The sequence below is a fragment of the Neodiprion pinetum genome, chromosome 4, assembly GCF_021155775.2.
Source record: "Neodiprion pinetum isolate iyNeoPine1 chromosome 4, iyNeoPine1.2, whole genome shotgun sequence".
Classification (NCBI taxonomy): Eukaryota; Metazoa; Arthropoda; class Insecta; order Hymenoptera; family Diprionidae; genus Neodiprion; species Neodiprion pinetum.
Window position 1 is genome coordinate 38,407,912 of NC_060235.2, and position 25,509 is coordinate 38,433,420.

The window sequence follows — 25,509 nt, forward strand, 5'->3', positions numbered from 1 at the left end:
AAGCATACGCACAAAAACGAATCCGTAGAACTCGTTCTAATTCCCGTGTCCTGGACGAGCGGGATACGGCAAAGACTTTGGCTTCGTCAAGAGGGCGTTGACCTTGACGGGAGTAAGGTCGTTTGTAACTTTGCAAGAGAGAAGAAAAAATGTAACCGGGTAGAAATTGTCGCTGAGTATAATGTGAGAGCAAGCCGGAGAACGGACACGGCTGTCTGTCACAGGTACGAAATTACACCCTTTTAAAATACCACGGCACAAAGACCCGAACGGAAAGCACCACCTCTGGAAAGAGGTGAGGGAATTCAAACGAAGAAAAGAAAAAAACAGGGCCGCGAATCTTTGACGCGAATTTTTCACCTCTTACATAAATCGGAAAGAAAAAGTGACCAAACTGTGATCGAATACTTGAGAAATATGTAGCTATATGTATTTTCGTAGAAAGTGTGTGTTGAACGATTACATCTGATAGTAAATGAGACAAACATTCCAGAGATTTCTTGAGATTTCGAAAAATTCGCAACAGCGATCACGGATGAGTTTAAATCGTGTAATGCTTGGCTGAAACCCTTGGTAAGGATATATATGAAATCGCTTGGACAGATCCATAAATAATTCTACTCAGTCCGGTCTCAAAGAGCTTAGCCTGAGATTTACGATGCCCAACGACTCGCTGAGCACAATGGGAAGTGGATAGAAAATTAGGAAGTTGGGGATGATGTTTACCCGTGTCACCATACGCGCTGCTGTTTACCAACGTGACACCAATTTACATCACGTTTGTCATCCGGAGGTCGAGAAAAAAAAATTAAAATAAAATGGGACAAAGCGAAAAAAGAAGAAGAATAAGAGAAAGCTCGCTGCTTTCGTGAACAGCCCCATACATTCCTATAGTGCATAAATATGCATCGCGTACATTATTGTAGTCCTGGGCATACATGCCGCACACGTGTCCGGCGCATATGAAAGCGGCAAGAAAGGCGCTTAGAAAAGCCAAATCTTAAGACCAAACGGAAGACACTAATTCCACTAATTCTTCCTCTACGAAAAGATTATTATATCTTCCGAAGGTGGACCAACTACAGCAGCCCTCAACGAAGCCTGTACTCTGGGTGAAAAGGACGAATGGTGGACAAATATGGGTTGGGTGCTGCATTCGCAGGAGTTCCGACACGTTTGTGTGCCCTTCTCATTAGACGATACGTCTCCGCTGCTCCCACGCTTCCCTTCGTTTCGTTCGCAACGACACCCTCCTGAACTCCACCAAAGAAGAGGTATCGCAAACTCGAGGGAATCATTAAACTCCACATTTTTATCCATCTCAAGAAAAAATGTGTGGTGAAAAAGTTGTCCTCAACATTGATTTAAGCTCAATAAACCATTAGTAACGTCATTGTGACGATAGTAGTCAACACTACCATATTTTGGGTACCTATATGTCAAACGCTGCACATGGCAATCATGCACATTTTTCTCTCTATATTGGAAGGTATGAGATACAGACGATCGAGCTACTGCCAATTGGTGGAGCTCGATATTCGTACACCTCTTCATTTTTGTCACGTCATGTCAGTCAAATGCAGGTATATTTCGATTTGAGAGGGATTTGCAGTTTAATATTTACAATATGTGAGAAGTAAGACAAAAAACGATGTCCACATTCGACTACTTGTTTCACCCATTCCTCAGTTTCGCTTCCGACTTGGTCAACAAAGAAGAAAAGGGTTTAGAGCTTAAAGGACTGACACCGAATCGATGACCCTCCGACGGCGTGTGAAAGTGCAGTCCCGTGTTTAAGATCCTTGGAAATTTTATCACTCTTTTTTTATACAGACTGATCAAGGTGCGTACAGGAGGTTCTCACGGGAATGAACGATCCTTAGATAATGGTTCAGTGCCGTGAAAATTATCGAGCCCGAGAACTATTGTGTCACCCCATATTATGCTTTCGAGATTCTCTCTCCGGCAGGCGACTGTCAACGAAAAGTGCACGGGCCCCTCTAATGGGAGTTTTGTGTCAGGGGGGACGACCACCTCACCGAAATAAAGCGGTACGTGGGTGGGTGCAAATTATGACTATATACATTATGTGTCCTCCTCTCTCTTTCCCTCCTCGAAAATTCCGGGTGAATTCCGCCTTCCTCGAGGCTTCGGGCCTCGCGCGACGCGCGCCGCATGTAGTATAAACGGACCCCGAAACGGGCCCCCCGATTCTCCGAAGGTACATACGGCGAGTCGCTCACACGCAAGCTGCCGCTTCGCGGTGACCATTATGCCCACGTATATGGTTCGCGAGGCGTTCTTCTCCGGCCGCGGGGGCGTTGGGATTTCATCCGTAAACAATTTTCTACCTTTTTATCTCGTCCCTGAATCAACGCGATAATGGCACCACCGCGACTGCTCCCATCTGAACTCGAACTTACTGCAACTTGTAAAATACAAGCCCCGCGAATTACGAGTTACGTTTTTGGTACGGCGTCGAGATACCGTCCACCATATTAATTCCAGAGATCGGAGAACCCAACAACTACCGTTCAAATTTGTTTCGAATAGTCAATTTTCCCAGATTAATTCTAAATAAGCTCTTTCCAGAAACGCAAGGACTCGAACACGTCGAAGGGTTTAACATGCTCCGCATTCAACCAAGCAGAATCGTTGGCGGGTGAAAACTTGACCTCAAGTCTCCAGAAGGTAACCATTGAATTTGGTTAGTTGCCTGCTTGTGCCCCATATTGGGGACCAGAGTTACCACAGATAAATCTTGAACGAATCACTCACTTGGCAGCAGATTCTGAATGTGGACGTTGAAAGTGTTTCTCAGTGAGTGTCCAGAGGGGTTGCAGTGTGGCTACTTTAAAGGGCGTTGGATTCGGGCAACTTCGGAGTTGTACGTACGAGTCTGCGTAACGAGAGATAAGGGACACCACAATATGAGATTCTTGGGTTATTACGAAGCCGAAGCATGCGAAGGACGCGCAGGAGGCGATAAATCTTCCTGGCTAAAGTCACGCCTCGCCTCGCGGGGCAATACGCGTTGGCGCAACGGAGTTGTAGTAGGTACAGGGCTACTCCGCACGACCGCAACCGGCGTTAAACGCGACGCTCCTTCTTCCGTGCCCTTCATGCAAATTCTCATCAGATACCGACCAGCCACTCTACACGGCTCTATTACTCGCCACTTATCTTTACTTGTTCGCCATTTTTACCTTTTTTACTTTTCTTCTCCGACGACCGGAGTCGGCTGGACTCGATGAAGTTTTCAGACTTCGCGAGTCTCTCTTCTTTCCTCCATCTCTTTTTTTCTCTTCAACTTCGCAAACGACGATAACGTAATTGGCGCACAAAATTATCTGATTTAAACCCACATCCAGGACTGCTACACCGTGCACTTGCATTCGCGCTCACGTATTCAAGAGTGTCCATCGGGCATGAGATGCTTTCATTCTTCCCTTTTCTACACCCTTGAAACGAAAGGTTTCAGAGTGACAAACGAACGCTGAGACGCAGACTGCTTGGCAGAGATCGAAAGGGAGAAAAAGAAAGGAATTTTACACGAATTTTTAGCTCCAACGAACCAATTGGCTAACGGAAATTTCCACGATGATAAGTTCAGTCCCTAAGAATAATAGTATCGGACGAATTGCATGCATCAGATTGAACAACCGTGCAATAATCGAGTGATTTTTCTTGGCCAGTTTCCTGAAATCTTCAAAATTGTCGTCAACTACCGAAAATTAATAAATCAAAACGAATTTCAATATCACCCATAATTTCCGATAGCGTGAAAAATTTACCTAAGCCAATCATCACCTCACTTCGCCAATTAGATCCCAAGAAAATGAACTACAATTTTTCGCCAAACCAGAATCGAAAGAAATCTAAACAGTTCTAGGAGAGAGTAAAAAAAATAACATACTCTGGAATATTTGAACGCGCAAAGATCTGATGGAACTGTGAATAAACTACGTGGACATATTGATGACGTAGGTTCTTTGTGACCACGGTTTAACAAGGGATCAAAGGGTAGATCCTGCACAGTCAAGGTCTAATATTAGCGGCGCAGGATAGAGTCCCGATGTAGACGTCAGTATCTACCTACACACGTATGTGTATATAGCCGGAGTCCCGTGGAGAAGTTTCAATAAACACGAGACACGGTGATTAAGGAGCGGGTAATTTTGTTACGAACGAAGAAAAGCTCGCGTAAAGCACCCACTGTCCCTGAATCGAGCCCGATTGTAGACGCGGAGTTGGTGGGTTTACCTGCATACAAGCACGAGGGGCATTATGCAAGGAGCACGCGAGACTTTAATAGCGGCTCTTTAGTCCGGTACGATATGACCACTTAAAAATGCGTTGAGGAAGGGGGTATAAAAGGTAGATTCCTCGTGTGTGAAATAAGGCTCTACCTATGGAATTCCATTAAGTATGTAAAGTAGTGTCATATCTGGTCGCCGGTTATAAAAAAGCATGCCACACTCGGACTCGGACTAGCTAGCCTCGGCTGTCCAGCGCGTGCGACTGCAGACTCCCTTTCCGCCTCCGCCAACGGCGTACATCCATATCTATGTGTTCATACAAGCGCACACACGAATTTACACAGGCAGAAGACGAGCGACTTGTGGGTGGATCCACGTTTCAAAAGAACTGAGGAGAGAACTCTCGGTATCCCAATCCGGCCATCCGCCTATATCCCATTCCGGATAACTCTCTCTTCCTCTCTCATCTCGTTATCACACTCCAACTTTCGTGAGAAACCTCTCGCAAGCTTTCATCGCATGAACGCGTCGACGTCCAAAGCTCCTTAGCATCAAAGTCAACTCGCATTCAACGATCGGAAAATACGATCCAGATCTTTGTCAACCCCTTTTTATACTCCATGGTAGCTCAACTGGCTTACCCTTCGAAGCTTTTTGGTGAAGGTACAGGTAAAAAGGTAACGCCGAGTCTATGTATACCAATTGTCTTGACAGACAGGAAGAAGAACTGTTTTCAGAAGACACTGGGACGTCATTCCACCGCCAAATCAACATGAGCGTATATGGTTCGAAAGAAGGAGATCATGGACATGAAGAACCTGGGAGGGTCCAGATATCATGGACGACAGTCTCGTCGAGGCATGAAATGAAGAAATTTGCCGACGTAAAGAGACGCCGTCAAGAATGCCTGACGGGCATCGATAAAGGTGGATAGTTATCAGGCACGGGATATAATGCAAGTCGGCGGGTTTACCCGTACTCGTTCACTCTCGTGCTCACACACGCAACGCGTGGGAGAGCCACGCGACCAAACGGGTTCCTCTCTACGCAGCGGTGGTACCAACTAAACAGACTGTTGAATATTCAAACGTTCCCCGAGAACGCGGCCATCCACTCACTCCCGCTCCTTGGACTGCGCTCCACTCCGCGTCATGGTCGACGTGTGCTGTGCACCAAGGTGAGAGCTAAAATGACATCACGAAAACGTCTGTTGCAGTCGCACCTTCGTCCTAAGATGTTGCCTGTTCCAGGATTCACGGCTCTGAAGGATTGAAGGACCTTCGATCAGTCGCTGCTGACCTGGTAGCGCACGAATGGTCTCGGGGTGAGCCATCAACTCGAGCCGGTAACCGAGCGAATCGATTTTCTCGTGGAGAAATATGCAAGGATGGTCCGCGTCTTCCGCATTCCGAAAATGTTGTTCACCGAAGAGGATACGCGTAGCGAGGAAATCTGTTTCACATGAGATAAGCGTGCGTTACGTGATGCGTGGAGGAATCTCAGATGCGGCCTAAGATCACAAGCGTCTGCTGGCCGACGAGCGACATAACGCGAGTCTTTTTCGTAACGTGGTAGCTTCGATGACATGACGTTTATTACAGACATATTTTGACACACGTGTTGCACACAGTGTGCGACGTTTGAGTGTAATTACATGCAAGACCCATGTAAAGTGGGACGTATACCACAGCGCGGTAGTAATCACGAAGGGAATTTTGAGCAGTAAAGAAAACGATAAAGAAGCCCGTTGTTGCTATACATTACATGTCTGTACTATATGCCCCTCTCGTTATTTTCTATTGATGGATAAGACTGGATTCATTTCTATACAAGTTCCCACAGTTGGATTTGGACGCACGTGATAAATGTGCTGGAACTCAACTCCGGTCATCAGCCCGATGATCACGATTGTGATTTCCAGTGTGAGAAATTGAATGGATATCTACATGCGTTGTTGTCGCACTTTCGTCGTAAATCTTTCCGTCCGTCCGTTAAGACCAACGTTTCTTCCCACCTTCTTCACGCGTTATCCTGCATTTTTTTCAACGTCAACCAAATCTTGGTCGTAATATGATGAAACTGTATGAAAACTGTTTCTCAACAATGTGTTTCAACGTCAACGAGGTTTGCGGATCATTTCCAGGCAACCCGGAGTAGGTACAAGTACCTAGAACTCTTCGATGCAGCGATTATCTCACCGATCGCAACGCTGAACACAATTAAATCGAATGATCTAAACGTGAATCACATTTTGCTCATCCCACTTACAACCAACCATTGCGTCGTACGCTCCAAGTTCCTTTCGATTTAAATCGTACAAGTTGCACAATCTACCTTTACATACCTGCGCACAATGAGCGTAGGGTGAACATGACAGGAAACAAGGTGAAGTGGAATTCGAAGTGAAAAGACATAGTACAAGTGCACCGATCAGTGTTCATCAAAGACGAAGAGTCCAAGAATAATTCGGCATAAGCTTGGACCAAGTGCCTGTCGTTGCTAATGGAGTCGGTGACTTGGTGAGTGGTGAAAACTTTTGTAATTGGTAAAGAAGAGACAAGAAATGAATGTTACTAAAATCTCTAATTAGTATAAGTAAGCAGTCTTGAGGAAGTTTATTTTCAAACACATTTAACATGATAATCCGTACCGTTAGCCGGATCTCATTATCGGATCGCTAAAGAAATCCCACAGCCGTGTAGTACAAGAAATACATGTATCGTAAAACGGAAACGTGCGCCCCGGGTCAGGCTTGGTGAAATTGTAAGACCACGTGCTCGGTAAGACAGGTATACACAAGCGAAAAAAAAAAGTGAAGCGTGCAATAAGTGAGCCGAACGTTTTGTTATTTTAGTTTTCACAGTTTTTTACTATCCACCATGAACAGATATGGGCATACGATGATCTTGATAAAAGAGTCACGTACGAAAGCGCGTGAAGAGTATCAGTCAAAGAATGGTATACGTGGCGCGGGACAAATTGGTGTCTGCGGCATCACCGCATGGCATGGCATGGCATGCACTGCACGAGGAGAAGAGAGATGAGGGGAAGAAGGGAGACCAGGAGGACGTAGGCGCGCGACAATTTCGACGAATGTCCAATGTGTAAATTAGATAGTAAATTTCGTCACAAAGAATTAGTCACGGCTTACCGAAAGGAGGACGTAAGAAGAGGCCAAAAACAAAGATGGGAAATAATAAGAGAGAAAGACGAACCTCGGTGGAGGAGAAAAAATTCTAACCAAAGCTGCAGCAGCAGAAGCAGCAACAGCAGCAGTAGCTTACGGCTCACGAGCTGCTGATTCCTGATGGCTGATGGCGCAGTGTCAGATGTGGTGTGGGTGGCAGATGAGAAGTACAAACATCGTGAATATAAATCTACCGACAAAACGAATCCCGCCTTCGCGTATCCACATACAACACTTCGTACTATTCGAGGCCTCCGCACTTCCTTGTACAAACAAATGCCTCGGCTATTATATGTGGATAGCTGTTCACACACGCGTGCGGAATCCACGTTCGGGATAATATTGGTACAGTATGCGGACAGGGAAACGGTTTGCGCGGAAGCGTGACGACACGCCCCGCAGCCAAAAACCGCCTCTCCGATGAATCGGGCTTTCGAAATTTACTCTGCACTTTTCACGTTCTATACAGTCACGTATGATCGTTATTTGCCTCAAATATTAAACGTCTACTTTCTTCGGCAAATATCTACAGGTATACGCATAAGAGGAAATTTTCTACGCAGACAAGCAGTCTCAGTTGTGAAGCACGCGATCGGGACGTTTCGGTATTTCGGATATGGGAAGAGAGGAGATTTGAAAAGTACGGCATGTCGTGCATTAACGGTGGCTCGCGAAGACGGGAAATAAAGATTCTAGTTGCAAGTCTAAACTCTCAGGCATGGTTCACGTTCTACCTGATTTTGTTGTTAACATTTCCTCTGGCGTTAGCTTTTATGCTTGAAATACTTCTCCTTAACTCTGTGACTTCGACTCTCCGTGTTTGTTATTTGTATGTTTTTTTTATTATTAATGCCTTCTTTTCTCAACTTCGTTCTCTGTGTAAAACCTTATAGATACGTTTCTTGGTTCGGATTGTGAAATACACCGCTGCAGCGACCTTTGATCCTGTATAGAAGCAGCTTTTGCCCTGAGGTATATAATACGTATAATAGGTATAAAGCTGTGGTGAAAATCGCTTCACCGTCGCCGTTATGTTATTATCGTTACGATATTTTTATTTCTATAGTCATTTTTATTCAGAAAACAATTAGTACGTCCACATGTATTACCCACGCCTGCCTTAATTTATTGCCCACTCTCTTCCCGACTGCGGTGTATACAATAGTGAGCCATATGAAAACCCATAAATGAAGCGATGCTGAATAATTATACCTTTCACGTAAAGGATTTCTCTGTGTATATCTTTCGATAAAATTTACCTGTATAACTCTTACGTTGCGAAAAAAAAATAATTGTTTCCTTCCCTCGAATAACTGAAATAAGGTAAAAAAAAAAAACAAAAAACAAGGAACTAGATATCGGAATTGTCTCAAAATTGAAGATTCGTACACGTTGAAGTAAAAAATTTTTAAACAAAAATGGAGTGCAAATAAGAAAGGAAAAGTGAAATAAAAAGCAAAAGTTCGACGAAGACGATCGAGTCGCTTAATCGGCAAGTGCAGGGAGGAAGACTAATTGACTGTAATTCCCGCCCACTTATGCTTAAGAAAAGTTGACGATTACGAGAGGACAAGGTTCTGCTCTCTATTGCAAAACGACGAGGCGTGTGCGAAAAACCGTAAGACCAAAAAAATAAAAAAAATACACAAAAATGTACAACTTTTTATTCGGATGAATCGAGGATCGACGGCGTCTCGATTATCGCAGGGCATTAAATTCTGTCACGCGAACTTGGTCAAGCCAAGAAGATTAATACATGCTCGCAAAAAGGTGACGCTATACAAACCGCGTGCATTATAGATATAGGTATACGTATAATATACACGCAGAATTTGATCCGGCAAAGTGTAATCCAATGCACGCACGTCTATATCACGTGTGTATATATGTATATATCTATATATATATATATAGAGGTATAATGAGTGTGAATAAACGTGACGAGATTCGGAGAAAATTGACTTAATATTCAATCGACACGCGATAAACGAGTACACATGCGTATGTCAGGAAGGGAACAAGCTCCTTATCGCGAGACGTCTTTCGCCGGGCGATAAGACTCACGAACTAATCAAGTCATATCACATTATCGTCATTTGTTCGACTTGTACCTACGGACCTGATCCCGCTCCTTGCGGCTGGTAACTCTCGAAACTGCTTTTCTGCTTTTCTGTTTCTCGCCTTCTCTCTCTCCATCTCTCGTGTTAACTCTTTCTTCTTATCCCCGTCCTCGAATTTCCTTTCCACAACTTTCTCCGGCAGCTCTCGCTGCAGCAAGTCGGGAAGGAAAGGAAGGTGAACACTGGCGCTTCTTCTCCGACCGGGCATATCCACCTATAAAGTATAAGTAGTGATACGGCAGTGAGGCGTACGACCGACTAGCAGACTCGGGTAAATGCGTCTTGCGACACGAGCAGACCTCGTCTTTCCTTTCGCCATTGGTCGGCTGCTTTTCTTCCCCCTCGCCGCCACTTCATCCTCGTATCTTTTATTTCCAACTACTTTTTGCCCTCTTCTCCCGCAATGGTCGTTTGTCGTTTGTTCGCATCATTAGAGGCTCGCGTGTGCCAATTTGCCACGCCCAGATACGAGAATTCGCACCTTCGACCGGCAGATATGCGAAGCGAACGCGTCCCGAGGCTGCTTGGCTTGCCTTGGCTTCGCTTCTCTTCTCTTCCTCTTTTTTCTTTTCACCTCATCTCAGCTTTTTGCCCTCCCCCGTCGCATCCTCGCTTTAACCACTCTCCTGGAATTTCATCTCCTTATTCCTCTTATTACACTACATACCTGACCAAAACCCGCGTCACCGTTGCTGCTGTCAGCTCTTCTTCCTCTTATCAAACCACCGACAACGAATTTCACGGGCCGAATTTTCAATTCTCAATCCCCAAGCGTAATCGTATCTAAACCATACTTTTGCCTGTCATCGTTTTGCTTCGCCTGAAAGAACTCGGAGATAACCGGTGAGTGCTGGAACTGATCCTTCGGCCGAAACGAAATCGCAAGCGTGTCAGCAGCCGACAACTTGATTTTTTTATCCCCCAACTTTTAGTTTTTCTTTATCACGGTCCTATTGATCGTATCGGTCACATCCGCGCGGGAATCAAATCTTGGGAATCGTTGAGCTGTTCCAACAAAATTCACCTGAATATCCCCATTTTTATCGTTTTCAGTACCTCGTTCGTTAGGTAGGGTGAATTTTTTTTCTCCTACTTTGTAATAACAACAGTAATAATAATAACAATCTAAAATGTATGCAACGACTTATGGGAGATATTCTACGCTTCGAGAGAGATATTTTATACGCAGACACACACGCGTAATATTCACACCGGTGAAAAAGGAAAGGGTAGAAAAATATACGACGCATAACTCGTGGACGGTCAACTTGCAGGAGGATGAGACCTCGGAGGTGAAACAACGGCGGACCAGGACTGGCAATTAAACTCGTTCGAGCCGCCAGCGACGTCATTTCTACGTCGGGTATCGCTTGTTGCCAATAAATCGGCTCCTAAAAAGACAACCGTGAAAACATGACCTCTAGCTCTCGAGGCCGGCACCACCACTTTACCCTCCTCAATACTCGTACACCCAAGATTACATATTTCCACTCCACATAACCATTATGCGAGCCCACATATCTCTGCCTTTCGTAATTCCCTCTCAAATCCCGATACGAACAACGCTGGAAACGGAATTGGAAAATTAAACTTTTCACGGTGATATTTCCGAATGGACCCAAGCTTTTGCTACGTGCAAAATCATTGGCTATTCCAAAAACAATCACCACCGCAGGGGGGAAGACGGAATTATATCGATACAAACGAAAATAACAGGCTATTTCGACTGTAGTTGAATTTGTTCGTTTCCTATATTATCAACGTAGTAAGAGTATTAATGAATTAAGTAATTTACCTACGTTAACGAGTGAAAGTTCCCAAAATTCAACCATCTAATCTTATGATCGACCCTCTTAATGGATGAAACCAAATTCTCGGATAAAAACGAATTTGGATAGTGCCATACTTAATTATTAATTCCTGCCTTCGCTAACAATACCACGGCAGAATTTACAAAAAAAAAATTTCTCCTAAATGACTGCACCTTCCTTGACTAACAAAGAAGGTATCCCAACTCGATCTCCCTGATTTGATTTCTTTTGTAATATGTTATAGTAGACTAAAAACTAAGCGACACATATTTCTTTTTTTAACTGACATTAAACACTTTAAGGGGGTGAAACCACCATTCAAAGTAAGGCATGTCAAGCGGCGATTTGGCAGCTTTACCCACAAGAACAAAATATTTCTTAACCAATTTAACTGGAAAAGATTTCTCATAAGCAGAAATGAAAAATGCAATTTTCTCAATTAGTCAAAAAAAAAAAAAAAAAACTTCCGAACCACTCCTTGACATGCCTTAATTTGGAGCGTGGCTTCACCCCCTTAAAGTGTTCAATGACAGATGAAGAAAACACGTGTCGCCTTGTTTTTAGTCCACTAATACATATTACAAAAGAAACCAAATCGGAGATATCGAGCTGGGATGCGTTTCTTGTAAGTACAAGCGAAACGGAGCATTCATCTCGCTTTTTTCGAAATAGCTTATTCTCCCGGTTAGCCAGCAGTGACCGAGGTAGAGAAAGAGGAGAGAAATAAAAAAGAAAAAGCCCGATCTCGCCTCGTGACTAATTCTAACCCAAACTAAGACGGCCTCGCCCACACGGGGCGAAGAAGGCGCAACAAGTCGCGGGCTTCTCGGGTCTAATGGTGAAGGGAGGTCGGTCTCGTCTTCTCCACCTCTCTCATCTCCGGGACGGTAAATCTGCTCCCCGGCTGCAGGCGCGTGCTGGAATAAACAAAGACGGATCTCAGGAGGCACAATGGAGACCGGAAACTGAGAGTGCAGCCACGGGCACCGCGTGCTGGCGAGCTAGGCGAAAGCTGGTATTACACTAGGCTTCGAAGTGGGCCGCCACTTCATCTGGATAAAAAACGAGACTCTGGGTCCGAATTAGCCGGTGCAGGAGAAAACCCCACGAAAGGATGACGGAGGCTGGAGTCAGCCGTCCGTGAAACAGAGAGGTGCCTTGTCTCTTCCTCGCCTTTGACCCCCACACCAAGAGAATTACGGCCTACCGGCCTACGAGGCTCCTCGCGACACTTCCCAAACATTTAATTATGATTTACGCCGCCTGCTTTTCGGCCCGGATGGGTAGCGGCCTGTGCATACCGACATGCATTCCCTGCCCGGAGGCTTTAAATGGATTATAAAAAACGGAGGGACGGGTAAAGAATCGCTCGCGGACTGCGGCTGAGGGTTCGACCGATCGATGTCGAAACTGGATCAGGAATTTTTCGACTCCCGGCTGTTCGATAAAATTTTATTACGTCTTCTTACACGTCTCGATACGCTGTAACGCCGCTATCCATCTCGCCAAGTGCGGCAGCTGCTGCTGCTGCTCCGGACACACTAACGAATTCGGTAATAAATTAACTTTTTACACTGGTCCCCGTGGCATTGGTGTATGTAGAGCGTAGTTTATTTTCTTCTCCTAGGCCATCGGGCCGTACTTCGAAACACCAAAAACACGATCAAAGGCATCCGAAAATCACCGTCTGGATTACTCTCGTGTAATTTTTTACTCTCGTATTATCAATATTCCTAGCACGAGGTCCTCCGAAACGTTCGTGTAATTTGGACAGCCGTGATTTCCACGCTTCTGCAGCCTCGAAATTCATCGTTTCGGTGTTTCTTTTTTTTTCTGCAGATTTGTTCATCGAGTGGCTTCACCTCTTACTAATGCTGAATCAAAACAGCCGGGAGTAGCTGTTTAATTCGATTATTATTCATTATCGGAATATCAACGGAATTGAAGTGAGGAAAAGTGACGGGAAATGGAATGTTAAAAATAAGGAATAGATCTACGGATCGATTCAAATTTACAGCATCTTTGAAAGAGAATTCGAAGATAAAAACAATGTAATTTTGGAAACAGGAGATGCAAAGTATCGACGATGATAATTTCAACCACCCACATAAACGTCAAGCTGGTACTGAATTATCGTGCCAAAGATACTCACTCACAAAGAAAATTATTACACCTTGCCCCAGACCCGACCACGATATTACGAAGCCTCGACTTCACAAATTCCTTTCTAAACTCTCCCAAGTTCCCACAGCTAAATCACACTTGGCCAATATATTCGAATACCTCGAATCTTCTATGCGATGCGTTCATGTGCTACCATAACGTATCAACTGATCAGGATCCTTAAGATCCATTTCACACACCTTTACAATTTTTACTGAAAGTGATCAAGAATACTTAATGAAGCCGTTTGCTGAAAAAAATGGAGCTGGGCACTTGATAGCCCAAGAGTTTAAGAATTCCACGAGTAATTTCCCTGTTCGTTTAACAAGCCGCGAGCAGAATTTCTGTTCGAATTGTACCTCCAAATTAAGAAACTGGATAAACTGCAACCGCGATGAAAAAATTGTATCAACACAAAAGCTGAGGTATCACATATGATAGAAACAAGTTGCAGAAACATCCGTGTACCAGACAGTGTAAGGGTTGGATGGTATCAGTGAAATTGAAGGAGCGATACGCAGCGCCGAGTAACGTGATCGTCGGGGGCGTGTAGAAAAACATTGTTACAGCGAGTGCGTGGCTATCGGTAAAAGGCATCTCGTGCAAACGGCAGCAGCAGATCTGTACGATCTAGGATCGGCAGTAGTAGAGCAAGCAGGGAGCGGAGATCCCAAGAGAGTATCGAGTGTTGCCCGGCCCTCGGAGGATGAGAGTATAAGAATAAGAATGAGAATGATGATGATAATAAAAGGAATAATAAGAATGGGAGGAGGAGGAGGCGGAGGAGGAAGATGTGCGCGTGGACCATGCACGTGTTCTTGGAGCCCCGGGCCTGTACCCCCCCACCGATCCCTCGTAAAATTCAACCGTGTGTACGGGGCCTCTCGTATGTGGGTGTCCATGGTCCCACGCGTCTAGGTGGGGCCCGCCCGGTCATTACATATATGGTGGGTACAGTCACGGAAGGCCTCGCGTCATGGGAACGTCACCGTGATCGCTCTCGCCACCGAGTGTTAAGAAACTAATATTACGGATTACGTCGATCGACTGGCGGCTGGATTTACGAGCCGAAGGATCGTCGCTCGCTCCAAATTATAGAAAAGTTGCATTATATTTTTCCACAATCTTTCTCGCTGGTCATAGACCACGAACTGCTCTCAAAATTTCATCTTTCGGTGAGACGGGACAATTACTCCTGAGGCCAGGTGTACACCGAAAAACAGAGGCTTGTGAAGTCACTCAAAGTCACTTGAAGTCATGAAAAAATCACCTAAAGTTACCAGAAGTCATGAAGTAACTAGAAGTCACGAAGTCGATAGAAGAAATGAATTCACCTGAAATCGTGAAGTCGCTGTAAGCCATGAATTTTTCTGAAGTCATGAAGTCACTTGAAATCTATAGGAGTCTTGAAGTCTGGTGTAGACCCAAATCCAACAGTTGTATTTTCCCCTGTTTTGCTTTTATTCGTGGATATTACATCGCGATTATAAAACACTTTCAGCTCAGGAAGAAAACAGTGTACTAAAAATCTACTTGTGGTAAGAATTGTGTTGGAGAATTCAAATAAACGTCGTACTTCAAATTCATCCGTTGCTATTTACCGTAAACGAATTTCAGTATCCTACCCTTGTCTCCGTGAGGGTTCATTAAAGTGCGATAACACGAACCCCTCATTCGGTGGCAAAACGATGCGAAGCTGGATAATATCGTTTTTTAAACTTTCTATGCATAATATCTTTCAACTTCCAAGTTACGATATAGCATGATTGTTCCCTAAAGCCGTTTCTCAAACCGTAAATTAACCATATCAAAACATTCGTTTCATGTATATGCGTGAATGTAGAAATTAAGCGGAGGTATAATATTTGAAAGACCTGAATGCCCGAAGGTAATATTATGAGATATGAGACTTATTACGACACTTCGCTGGAGAGAATTTCCAAGTATAATTATGCAAAGCAGTTGTCGTACGGAATTAGATCAAGCATTGCTCAGACTTCGATTGTACGGAGAAGACAATTTCTACCGCACGCTATTATATCTACCGACATGTTGCCAATTAACAATCTACCTATTTCTTACTGATCCAAGACCAAGCTTCTGCAATCCCAAAAGCAAGTATTCTCGAGCAATTGATCAAAGACTCGCAGCACAAATAACAAAGCTCAAAATCGTCTGAACACAAGTTTTATATACCTTCGAGAGACGTGAATGAGCAGCACCGAGCAGCGCGCGGCGTGCTTTGAATATTTCTATGGCACCTCAAGGTAGCACGGCAAAGTAGCAGCCACCATGAGAATGGAAGTCGGAAAGGAGTGGCAGGTGTGCCGCATTTCGAGGTGAGATTTAAACGAGTCACTATAACAATTGGGTTTCAAACACGCCAGATGTAAAACAGCGCTAATATCGGGCTCTTTACACCCGTTCGTCTCACCGGCAACAAAAAGCAGGATAAAAAGAAGAAGAAGAAAAACAATCAGTATCGAAGCGAAACGCTGATGAAATGAAGCGATTGAATATCGATTAGTTGGTGAGCTTGCGTGCTCCGATTCGTAGCCGAAATTATTCCCCCTAGAAAAAAGACAGGCATCGAGGATTTAGAATGGCAGGAGAGGAAACCCGTGCCTAATCATAGTAATAACGAAACTGCTCCTAATAAAGATATTCCAACTTCCGTGCGCCGATAGGTAATTGGGGCAAAACACCGGGTTGGATTCCCGAGTAGCGATGTTCCAGACACCGGCGAAGGTGTCTGGAATGAAAGTTTCCCCGACGAGTGTACCGCGGCTGCAGGATAATCGTATGCAGATTGTAGGGCGGGCTTCGGAGAGGCTTGTCCCCAAACTTCGCGTGCAAGATTATACACTCGAGGCTCCGCTCGGGCTCTCGAAAAAGGGAGAAATCGACGGGTTAAGAGAAAGATTAAAAGGAGCTGTCCGTGATGCTCTCGGCTCTCGAGGCACACATCCACATGGACCGAGAAGCACGCCGCCTCGTGGAGGTGGGAAATACGGCCTGGTAATTCTATCCGTAAGTGAATGATATTAGCGCGGTAACACGTGTACCAAACTCCTCCGAAACAACCTCTCGGGCTTCCGGTTTTCACGCTGCTAATCGTTGACGTTCCCGTATCACGCGAATATACGAGTACGCTATACTGGAAAGTGAATTCGATACACTGTCAAGCGAATCAGACCAAAAAGAACCTTTGGTGCGCAAAAACATTTCGCCAGGTACATCAAAAATGTTGTCATTACCCACTAAAATACCTTCTCTGATAAAAAATTTATCCATATAAACACCTCATACAAGAAAAGATTAATATTACATACTACCGCCAAGTACGTGTTCGTTAATTCTCGATAAAAACATGATTCAAACTTAATCCTTAGCTGTCACATCCATCGGAAATCACTTTGCTGCCATACTTGGGTCAGACTGAGCTTAAACTTATCCGACTTCAAATGATATTAAGTATGAATGAAAAACAAAATAACTCATACATTGATGAAAATTCTGAAAAAAATTACATTGGTACGTGAATAATAGCGTGCCTCTTTCAAGGCATGATGTGTACATGAACCGATAATTATAGAATTTGATTTATTCCTCAAGGTATTTTCCTAAAAAGGCCCGCTAATACCTTTTAATATTTTAATTTTGTTTTTCTGGATTCTCATCAACGTATGAGTTATTTTATTTTTTATTCATAGTTAATTATCGTTTATAGTTGGATAATTTTAGGGTCAGTCTGACCCCAGTGTGGCTGCAACGTTATTCCCAATAGATGTGGAAGATAAGAGTTGAGTTGCAATCATGCTGTTATCGTGAATTAACAGACATGCACTTAGCATTCGGTATACTGTCAAGTGAATAGGTATAAATCGTTGAGAGTCAAACCATTCACACCGTCACTCACATTCAATGATCAGATTTCATTAGTATAACATTCCGGATTTATAAGGTAATTCAACCTCAACGACTTTCACCTATGCATTAATTAATTAACGTTCACTCGGCCAATTGTTCTGAACTTTAAACACTCAACACCAGTTTCAATCGATTACAGATCCTAGCCTGGGAGTTAAACGACTGAGTCATATCATATGTATTCGAGGCTGATCACCCGATCCACAAACAAGTTTCGTGTGATCGAGATTTTGCAGCAGCGCGCCATGCAGATCATCCGGTAATTTTTCACTGCGGATTCGTGTAACTTTGCATATGTACAAGTATAGAAACAAGTGTACCGGGAAGCGGCGGACTGTTACGATAATTGGCGCCGGTGTCCATAATTCAGAATTCATAACGAAGGTGAATTTACGAATGCAGGGTCTGGCAGCTACACGGTCTTACGCAACTGAAATTAATATGGAAAACAGCGAGAGACAAGCAACTCCGTGCAGGCATTCCGCCATAGTTTATCCGGCAAGCTGCTCGCCATCCTTAACATCATACATACATAGCAAAAGGGTATCGTGCTTGAACGATTAGTCAACTTTTTTATAAAATTCTGCATTTGTCGATCTGGTTTTGATTTACTCGATCACTAAATTAGTTGCTGCGATTCGATTTCGAGCAAGTTTGGGAGGCAAGTGTTTTACACTTTAGACACTTTAGGATTTAGAGATTGGTGCCTGTACGCAGATCAGAACACATTTGTACGCTGTAAAAGAAAATGGCGTGAGGATTTCTCCTGGCTATATAATATAGGGACGTCTCAACACTATCCGATGATGATCTTCCAAGTTAGGCAAAAAAATTGTTCTACAGAAGTCCGCACCACAATTTCACCAGCGCTGGTTTTTACAGTATAGGTATTATTCGTGGTCATCGTCTTCGATAACACCTGACGAATAGGACGACAACCGGTACTGAGGTGACTATGAAACCGGTACATCTATGCAGGATCAAAGACCAGGACGACGATAAGGAGCATCCGAAACGGGGTCCTTGGACAGAGAGAAGATAAAACAGAATGCGGGAGAGTAGAAGAAGGTTGAATAGAAAGAGAACATCGGGGATGCACGAGGGGCCGAAGAGTCGCTCGGGCGAGTCGTTTATTATTGATAGTTACATTGCCGCAAGGCCAGCGGGGCATGTTCGAAATTAATTTTATACACGAGGAGAGTTTCAATATATTTGGCTGGTATAGTGCATAAATCAACGATCGAATGCATTAGCTCCACCGGCCGAAGATCCCGGTCCTCCGTCTCGTCGATGCGTAGAAGGACGCTGCCCGTGATGCACTTCGGAGAGGCGATCAGCCTTCTTCTTCCCGTGATGGTGCAGCGCTCGAAACCGCAACTCGACGAAACGCCCACGCCCCGATCCCGGCGCGAATTAATACTCGAATACGAAGGTGGAGAGGAAAGGTTGGATCCATCCGCGCCAACTGACAACCTCCGAGGGCGAGGCGGCGAAAAACAATCGAGCATGTCCGCGTCTGTCTTCGTCCTGCGGCGCAGGATCACCGCAGGATCTCGAAGGAAAAACGGTGGGAATGCGATTTGCAGAAAAGGGAAAAAATCCTCGTTGAGGTACGAAGACTTTGGTGTGCCGACGGCGACGCGACCCAGGAACTGGAGCTCCCAGCCGAGCCAGGGGTAGATCCTTGATAAAGGACTCCTGATCCTCGAATGTTTACAGGGAAGAAGCGGTCTTCTTTTGTTTCAAAGCGCCCCGCCGCTGCAGGAGGAGATGAGCTTGTTGCCTGGCGAGCCGGGCGCAAGTCCCAATTACGGCGTAACTAATGCCTCTTAGCTTCAGGCGGTTTTCAAAATTCATCAAAATAAACTCCGCCGTTATACCGTTCGTTGAGGATATTATTCACTCCTTGTCGAAATTCTTATGGGTTGTATGACTTTCGGGCTGGCCATCTCAGCGCGGAATACCGACGAGTTTCGAATTCAAATTCAAGGATATAATTAATTAACTGGCTCTAATCCGGTTGAACAGCTAAGGAAGACTCGAAGCTGACAGAAACTGACCCAAAGAATGCAAAGACTCGCTCTTGATACCTTGACATAGCGTCGGTTTGACCCACATCTTCATAAAGAAGATTGTATAAAAGCTTCCCGAGCTCGAAACTGAACTTGAAATGAAACAAACCTAATTAAGCGATGCTTCTCGATTTCAGATTTCTACGGATCAAAGATCGTGGTCGGAAATAAGTACCGTACGAACAAAGAGACGACCAAGATGTGAAATGATCGGGACCTGAGCATAAGAATGTGATATCATATCAGGCATAAGATTCGAGTCGTAGAAGAAGTTGACCTCTTCGGAAACAGCGTCGTGGTGTGCAGCCATCATCATATATCAGAATCCTTGCGCGTGTCACTTATGCGCACGGATGTGAAGCGTTGACAGGTAATTAGTAAAATCTCCTCAACGTCTACGGTATGCATCTCATGTCGAAGTAATTCTCATTATACGACGGTCACTGACAGGTGAAGAAAAATTATACTCGATGCTACTTGAAAAGTTTGCCTCGGTCGAAGCTCCACGCTTAGCGATGCATTCATTCGGTCATCCGTAGGCCTGTGTAGATGTGTGTAGTACACGCATGCACACGAAGATCAAAGTTCCGTGTATAGAGAAAAGAAACCGAAAGCAGCAAAGTCCGTGTGTATAATCTTAGTGGAATTTCGCGTGGGTAATTTTTTATCGTTTGTTTTATTCTCATGATTTTATGCTCATTCGTTTTGTTTCAGAAGAGGAGTTCACCTTAGTAGATAAATTGGGTCAATTTTTCACCAAAGAGCATTTGATATTTGAATCGTATCCGCGGACCGAATTACAAGTTCGTCGGTTACCGCGCTGTTAGCTTTACAAATGCCTCGGCTTTCTCATTATAACCACGACTGCCCAAGAGGGGAGAAGAGGATTAATCAAATTTATCAAATTAATTGCCAATTAGAAAATTTGTTGGCCCCTCGCACCGTGTACTATTATACTTTCGGATGTCGGTGCTGCCGCTGGTGGATGAGGACTAATCTCGCACCAGGGGCCAACAGCTGTAAAGTTGTACAACACTTTCGGCGTCGATATGACGGACGACTTTCGACTCTATGCCCTCTCGACGAATGACGGGCAATTGTTCAGTGAGGTAAAGGGAGAGAAGATGACGAGAGAATCAAAAGATAGAGAGAGATCGGACGTGAACCTTGGAGAAGAGAGGATGAGGAGGTCTGATAGCTCGTTTCACAGCTTGATTAAACGCTCAAACTCGCTTAGCGCGTCTGTATTAGCATGTAACGTGCGTCCAGCAAATGCAAAATAAAAGGAAGAGAGATGTCGTAAAGGAGAAAATACGAATCGGGGAAAAAACCGAGAGACATAAACATCGTTTATCCTCATAACCGCGCGCTGGCTGCATGCGCCGATTCGAGCTGCAGCAACAGCTTCTTCCACTTCTTCTTACTCTTGTTCTTCTTGCTAATTATAAGATACTGATACAGGTTGAAATGCGTATAAACATCGAAACGCTTCCAAAAACACCGGGGCCAATTATCTGCTACCGGGCGAGAGAAAACACGCCTCCTCGTAAACCAGCTGTCATACAGCGCTCTGCGACGATGCTTCTCCATCCAGCGATGATGGAGGTGCACTTCCCACCGCCAAAATGGCAACCGAATGGTGACCCGGGAGCCGAAAGCTTAGCCTGCGTTAAAACGATAATCTGTAGCGAAATCGGAAGGGATCTTATCCTATATTAGAGCGACTACACTTCTTCTTCTTCTTCTTCTTCTTCTTCTTCTTCTTCTTCTTCGGATCGAGACATCGAGGCTTCGAAATGGAGCCGTCGAACCCGGGTGCGGCGTCAGAAACGGAACCGAGAGTCTCGAGACGCGACTGTAAGAAAGCTTCGGTTTAATTTTAATTTAAAATCGTTGCCTCAGACGAGTGGGACCACCTACGATTCGTACGTAGAGAGCGGCTCTCCGTTCGAGAGAAAGAGAGGAAGATCAAGAGGAAGAGAAGGAGAGAGAGAGAGAGAGCGGGAGAGCTGAGGAAGCGTGGCCGAAGAGAACGACCCGAGACTCCGGGACTTTGGTTAGACCTAGCGAAGGCTCTGAACGAACATCCCGGAGTGCTTGTTCGGCGGGATTCGTTCCTTTACCCACATCAATTACCGAATGTCCGGACCTGAAGAAACGTTGGCTAAAAAGCCGGGATCGGCACGCGGGTTTTTGGTGATGGAATGAAGAGAGAAAGTCAAACGTTGATTGACCCCGCGGCTGAGAACAGTGTAATAATAACACAACGCACTTACGGCTGGAATCGTCGATCGACGGCGAATCGGTTACATAATCAATGAGGAGAATCAAGATCGATTGAACCGAGACGAGTCTGCAATCGACGGCTCAACCGCAATGTAGGAAGTTCACCGAACAATGGGATTAATTAATCAAAGTGGCCGAGGGCTCTGCTTCCTATGATAAATCCATGAAGCCAATCCACCCACGTGCGCGGCTCGACCAAGTCAGCAACCTGCACTGTAATAATTAACGATAATCTACTACGGCGCTCTATTCCGATATGAAACCCGATCGAACGAAGTCGAAAGAATCAGACTATGTGTCACAGCGTTCATCGCTCGATCACTGATCGACGTATCGATGATCAACCGTCCTCATTTGTCTTGCTCTTCCCCTGGAGTATGCGAAAAACATGCATACATATTATTCACAGTCAAGTATGAAGCGTGAATTTCAAGTCGTATGAAAAAGCTCTGTATCGTCAATTTCGCACTGTTCCACGATGGAAAGTTCGATCTTGACCTAACAAGGAAAGATCCCGAGACGTACCTCACCTCACCTCTTACTTTCTTGGGATGAACTTCGGGGCAGGTTTTCACCTATTGAACGGTCGAATTTGTGCATGAAATAAAATACGCGCCCAGCGTTTGTTCGCGTCTTACAACGTGTCGCGAAATGAAGAGAATCGGCGTCGAATGATTTGGTCGAGCGAGGAAAGAGGAGAGCCTTCACTAGCGAGATGAGGGTTCTGGTCCCCAGGTAGCATGGAGGGACGAGGTTCGAGCTGGATGGGCACTATTGTTGGGACCTCCCACAGGGCCCGCGACTCCTTGTCATCGCTCACGTCCCGAGAGGGGGTACGGAAACGGTCGCAAGACGGGATGGAACCACCGAGTCAAGTCGCGGAGAGCGCGTAATTATTTCGTCGTAAACACGTGCCTAATATTCCACTGCCAGAGCGAGATGACTCGAGATGCGCGGTGAAATGCCCCGGGATCTACGCGGATAGCCAGGATAATAATTCTTTCGGTTGTAAGGTCGTCGTCGTCGGAGAAGAAGCGTTGCATCGAGGATGTTTAAATTCCTCCTCGCATACAACAGACGCAACACGGCCGAGATATTTTTCTTTTCTCCCTAAGTGCCTCCCTTCGTCTTGGTCTTGTTTGTTCTCTCCTTTCTTTTCCCTACCTCGCTCGAATTAACCGGCGACAATGAACGCCTGAATCGCCCGTGATTAAACTGGCATTAATTCTACTTATTGTTAATCGTCACGCGCTGTTTACACGCGGGCTTTATAAAGCTCAACATCATCATCCCGAAGGGCAATAATCCTTGTGAAAATGTTATTTTTGTGATGTAATCATTTCTGTATTATACATCTGACTTTTATATTCGTGTTTAAAATGTATCCTCATGGTAAATATTCAAATTCATTCTTTTACGAAGAAGGTATACTAATTTATATATTTATTTAAATTTCTGTTAGCTTAATTTTGGTCAGTTGAATTCTGGAATTCTTTTGAGAAATTCATAAGTTAACCGGATCTCTGAATCGCGCTTTCACTCTTGAGGAGGAAAATTTTGCAGGAAAAAGCTTCATTCACATAAAAGAATTGATTACTCTTCAAAAATTGCTTTCATTGATTTACAAGTGTCTCTTTCCCTTCTCAATCGTTTCTCGACAATCCCGAGAAAAAGGAGCGAGTTGTTCATAAAATCTGAACTATTACCATAAACTTCGCCAATCAATAAGTCATATCGAACCTCTAAACAAACTTCGAACTATTTGAATTAGAAACGAAATAGTTTGCTATTAATTCTCGGATCATCTTCATTTCGAGTTAATTTGATATTGTAATATTATCGCCTTAATAAAGAATTTAATAACAGAAATAGAAAGTAAATAAATATAAGCATAAATCGTACCATTGCAAAAAAAAAAAAAAAACCCACCTTCACAACCCAATATCGACCTTCGTGTTTATTATGAGAATGAAGAAACTCGCGGAGCACATAAGCGCATGGTTGAGATTTCGCAAAGCCACATTATAACTAACCAATATCTTACGAATAATTTGCAAAAGTTGATCACGCGTAAAGAAGATGTCGCACTCGTCCGTTTCACGAAGGCTAGTCGAACTGCGGTAGGTGATTCGGTTTTATAAATAAAGATTTCACTCACCTATACCTACAGCTGGTATAATTTCTGACGTTGAGAGCGGAACTGGAGCTTCTTCTTCTTCTCCTTCTCCTTCTTCTTCTTCTTCTTTTTCCCGTTGAACACTGCAGCACTTCGACACACGCGCGACGCACACAAACACAAGCGAGACAGTCGGCGGCGCTCGGCTGCAGTGACTTGGGCATATATTGACTGCGAACTAATTTGACCGACTGACTGACTGATTGCATGCCAGTCTGGCTGCAGAGGTGCAGCCACTGCAAGCTTAGGGACTGCACAGGCAGATTGGACGGCAACCCACGAGTCCACAATTGCGAATGCAATGCAATGGGGCCGCCACAGACCGAACGGTGTTTAAAAATTCACACCTCTCCCGATCTCGAAATTACCCTCCTATGGTGTTTGTTTTCCCGCACCACTTCAAAGTCGCACACCTTGTAGGACGGTTTTCAAAACACGGTGTTACATGTGCGTACGAATTGAAATTACGGTTACGTTGCCAAAGATCGAGATCGGGGGAAACGGAAGAACGATGTTCGCTGACTCGCTTCGAACGACTGTATTTACGATTAACTTAGTTCTTGACCTCTATGTGTTGAATGAGGGGTAGGTTCTTGGAAATGAACCTGGTTGACGTTTCGGCCCAAGGTGAGATTAGTGGAATTTTTCGATTAATTCATTAACTACACTCGTTTCTAACCGACGCATACAGACGAGTATTCGACGTACACATAGGAGAATATCGATTAATCGCACAGCACTAGTGCATACCAAATGACAATGTGAACCACTGAGGGCCCGATGTCCGGAGTTTTATAGAGATAATTGAGCCTGTCCAGAAACCTGACAGTCGCGATTGATCGTCGTAGAACAGCGTCGCGGGTGAATAAAATCGAACCTGAACGGGGTGAACAGTCAGACGTAGAGTAGCAGGTAGGCAGGATTAGTTTGTCAAACGTGTGCGATCGATTTTCCTTCGCACGTGTACACACGAGTCGAGTGACTTTCCAGCGAATGAGCGAAACCGTGTAAGAAATCGATCCGTCGGCAGTTATTGCGGTTGTTGTTGTCGTTACGACCTAGCGCTGGAAATTTACGATTCGAGAGCTGGAGAAATCGGTAGCTTTGCAGTTAACGATCTCGGAGGGGTTATTTTCTTTCTTAATACTTTTTTCTTTCGATCGGAATCGCGTCGTCGTATCGCAAGCACTCCGGGATGTCCTCGGCTCGCAAAATAATATACGATCAAGGTCTCGAATCGTAAAAATCTCAGTAGGATCGAGTCTCGTGTCTGCGTTGTAGCCGCATTATATACAGGACGTAAAAAACGCGGTGAGATATTTTCGCGGGGGTGGTGGAGAGCAGCCTCCCTAAATCGCGATCGCGTTCCGCACGCGAATTATTCGCGGACGCGCCGGGACCGCCGCAAATGAACCAGTAGTAATAAAATAGATACCCGCGTGCCATTGTCCGCGAAATATAAACTTGAATTTTTCTCGTCCACCCTCATCCTCCTCCTCCTCCTC

At 44.7% G+C, this 25,509-nt stretch overlaps 1 protein-coding gene across 1 annotated transcript in view; it reads right to left on the minus strand.

The window, feature by feature from the left end:
• LOC124216367 (agrin) overlaps positions 1 to 24,013 on the minus strand; it is a 319,987-nt gene extending 295,974 nt beyond the window's left edge. Inside the window, exon 1 of the mRNA XM_069135295.1 lies at positions 23,987 to 24,013. The gene's annotated coding sequence lies outside the window, so the exon portion shown is untranslated. The remainder of the gene's footprint in view (positions 1 to 23,986) is intronic.
• Positions 24,014 to 25,509: the final 1,496 nt, after the last annotated feature.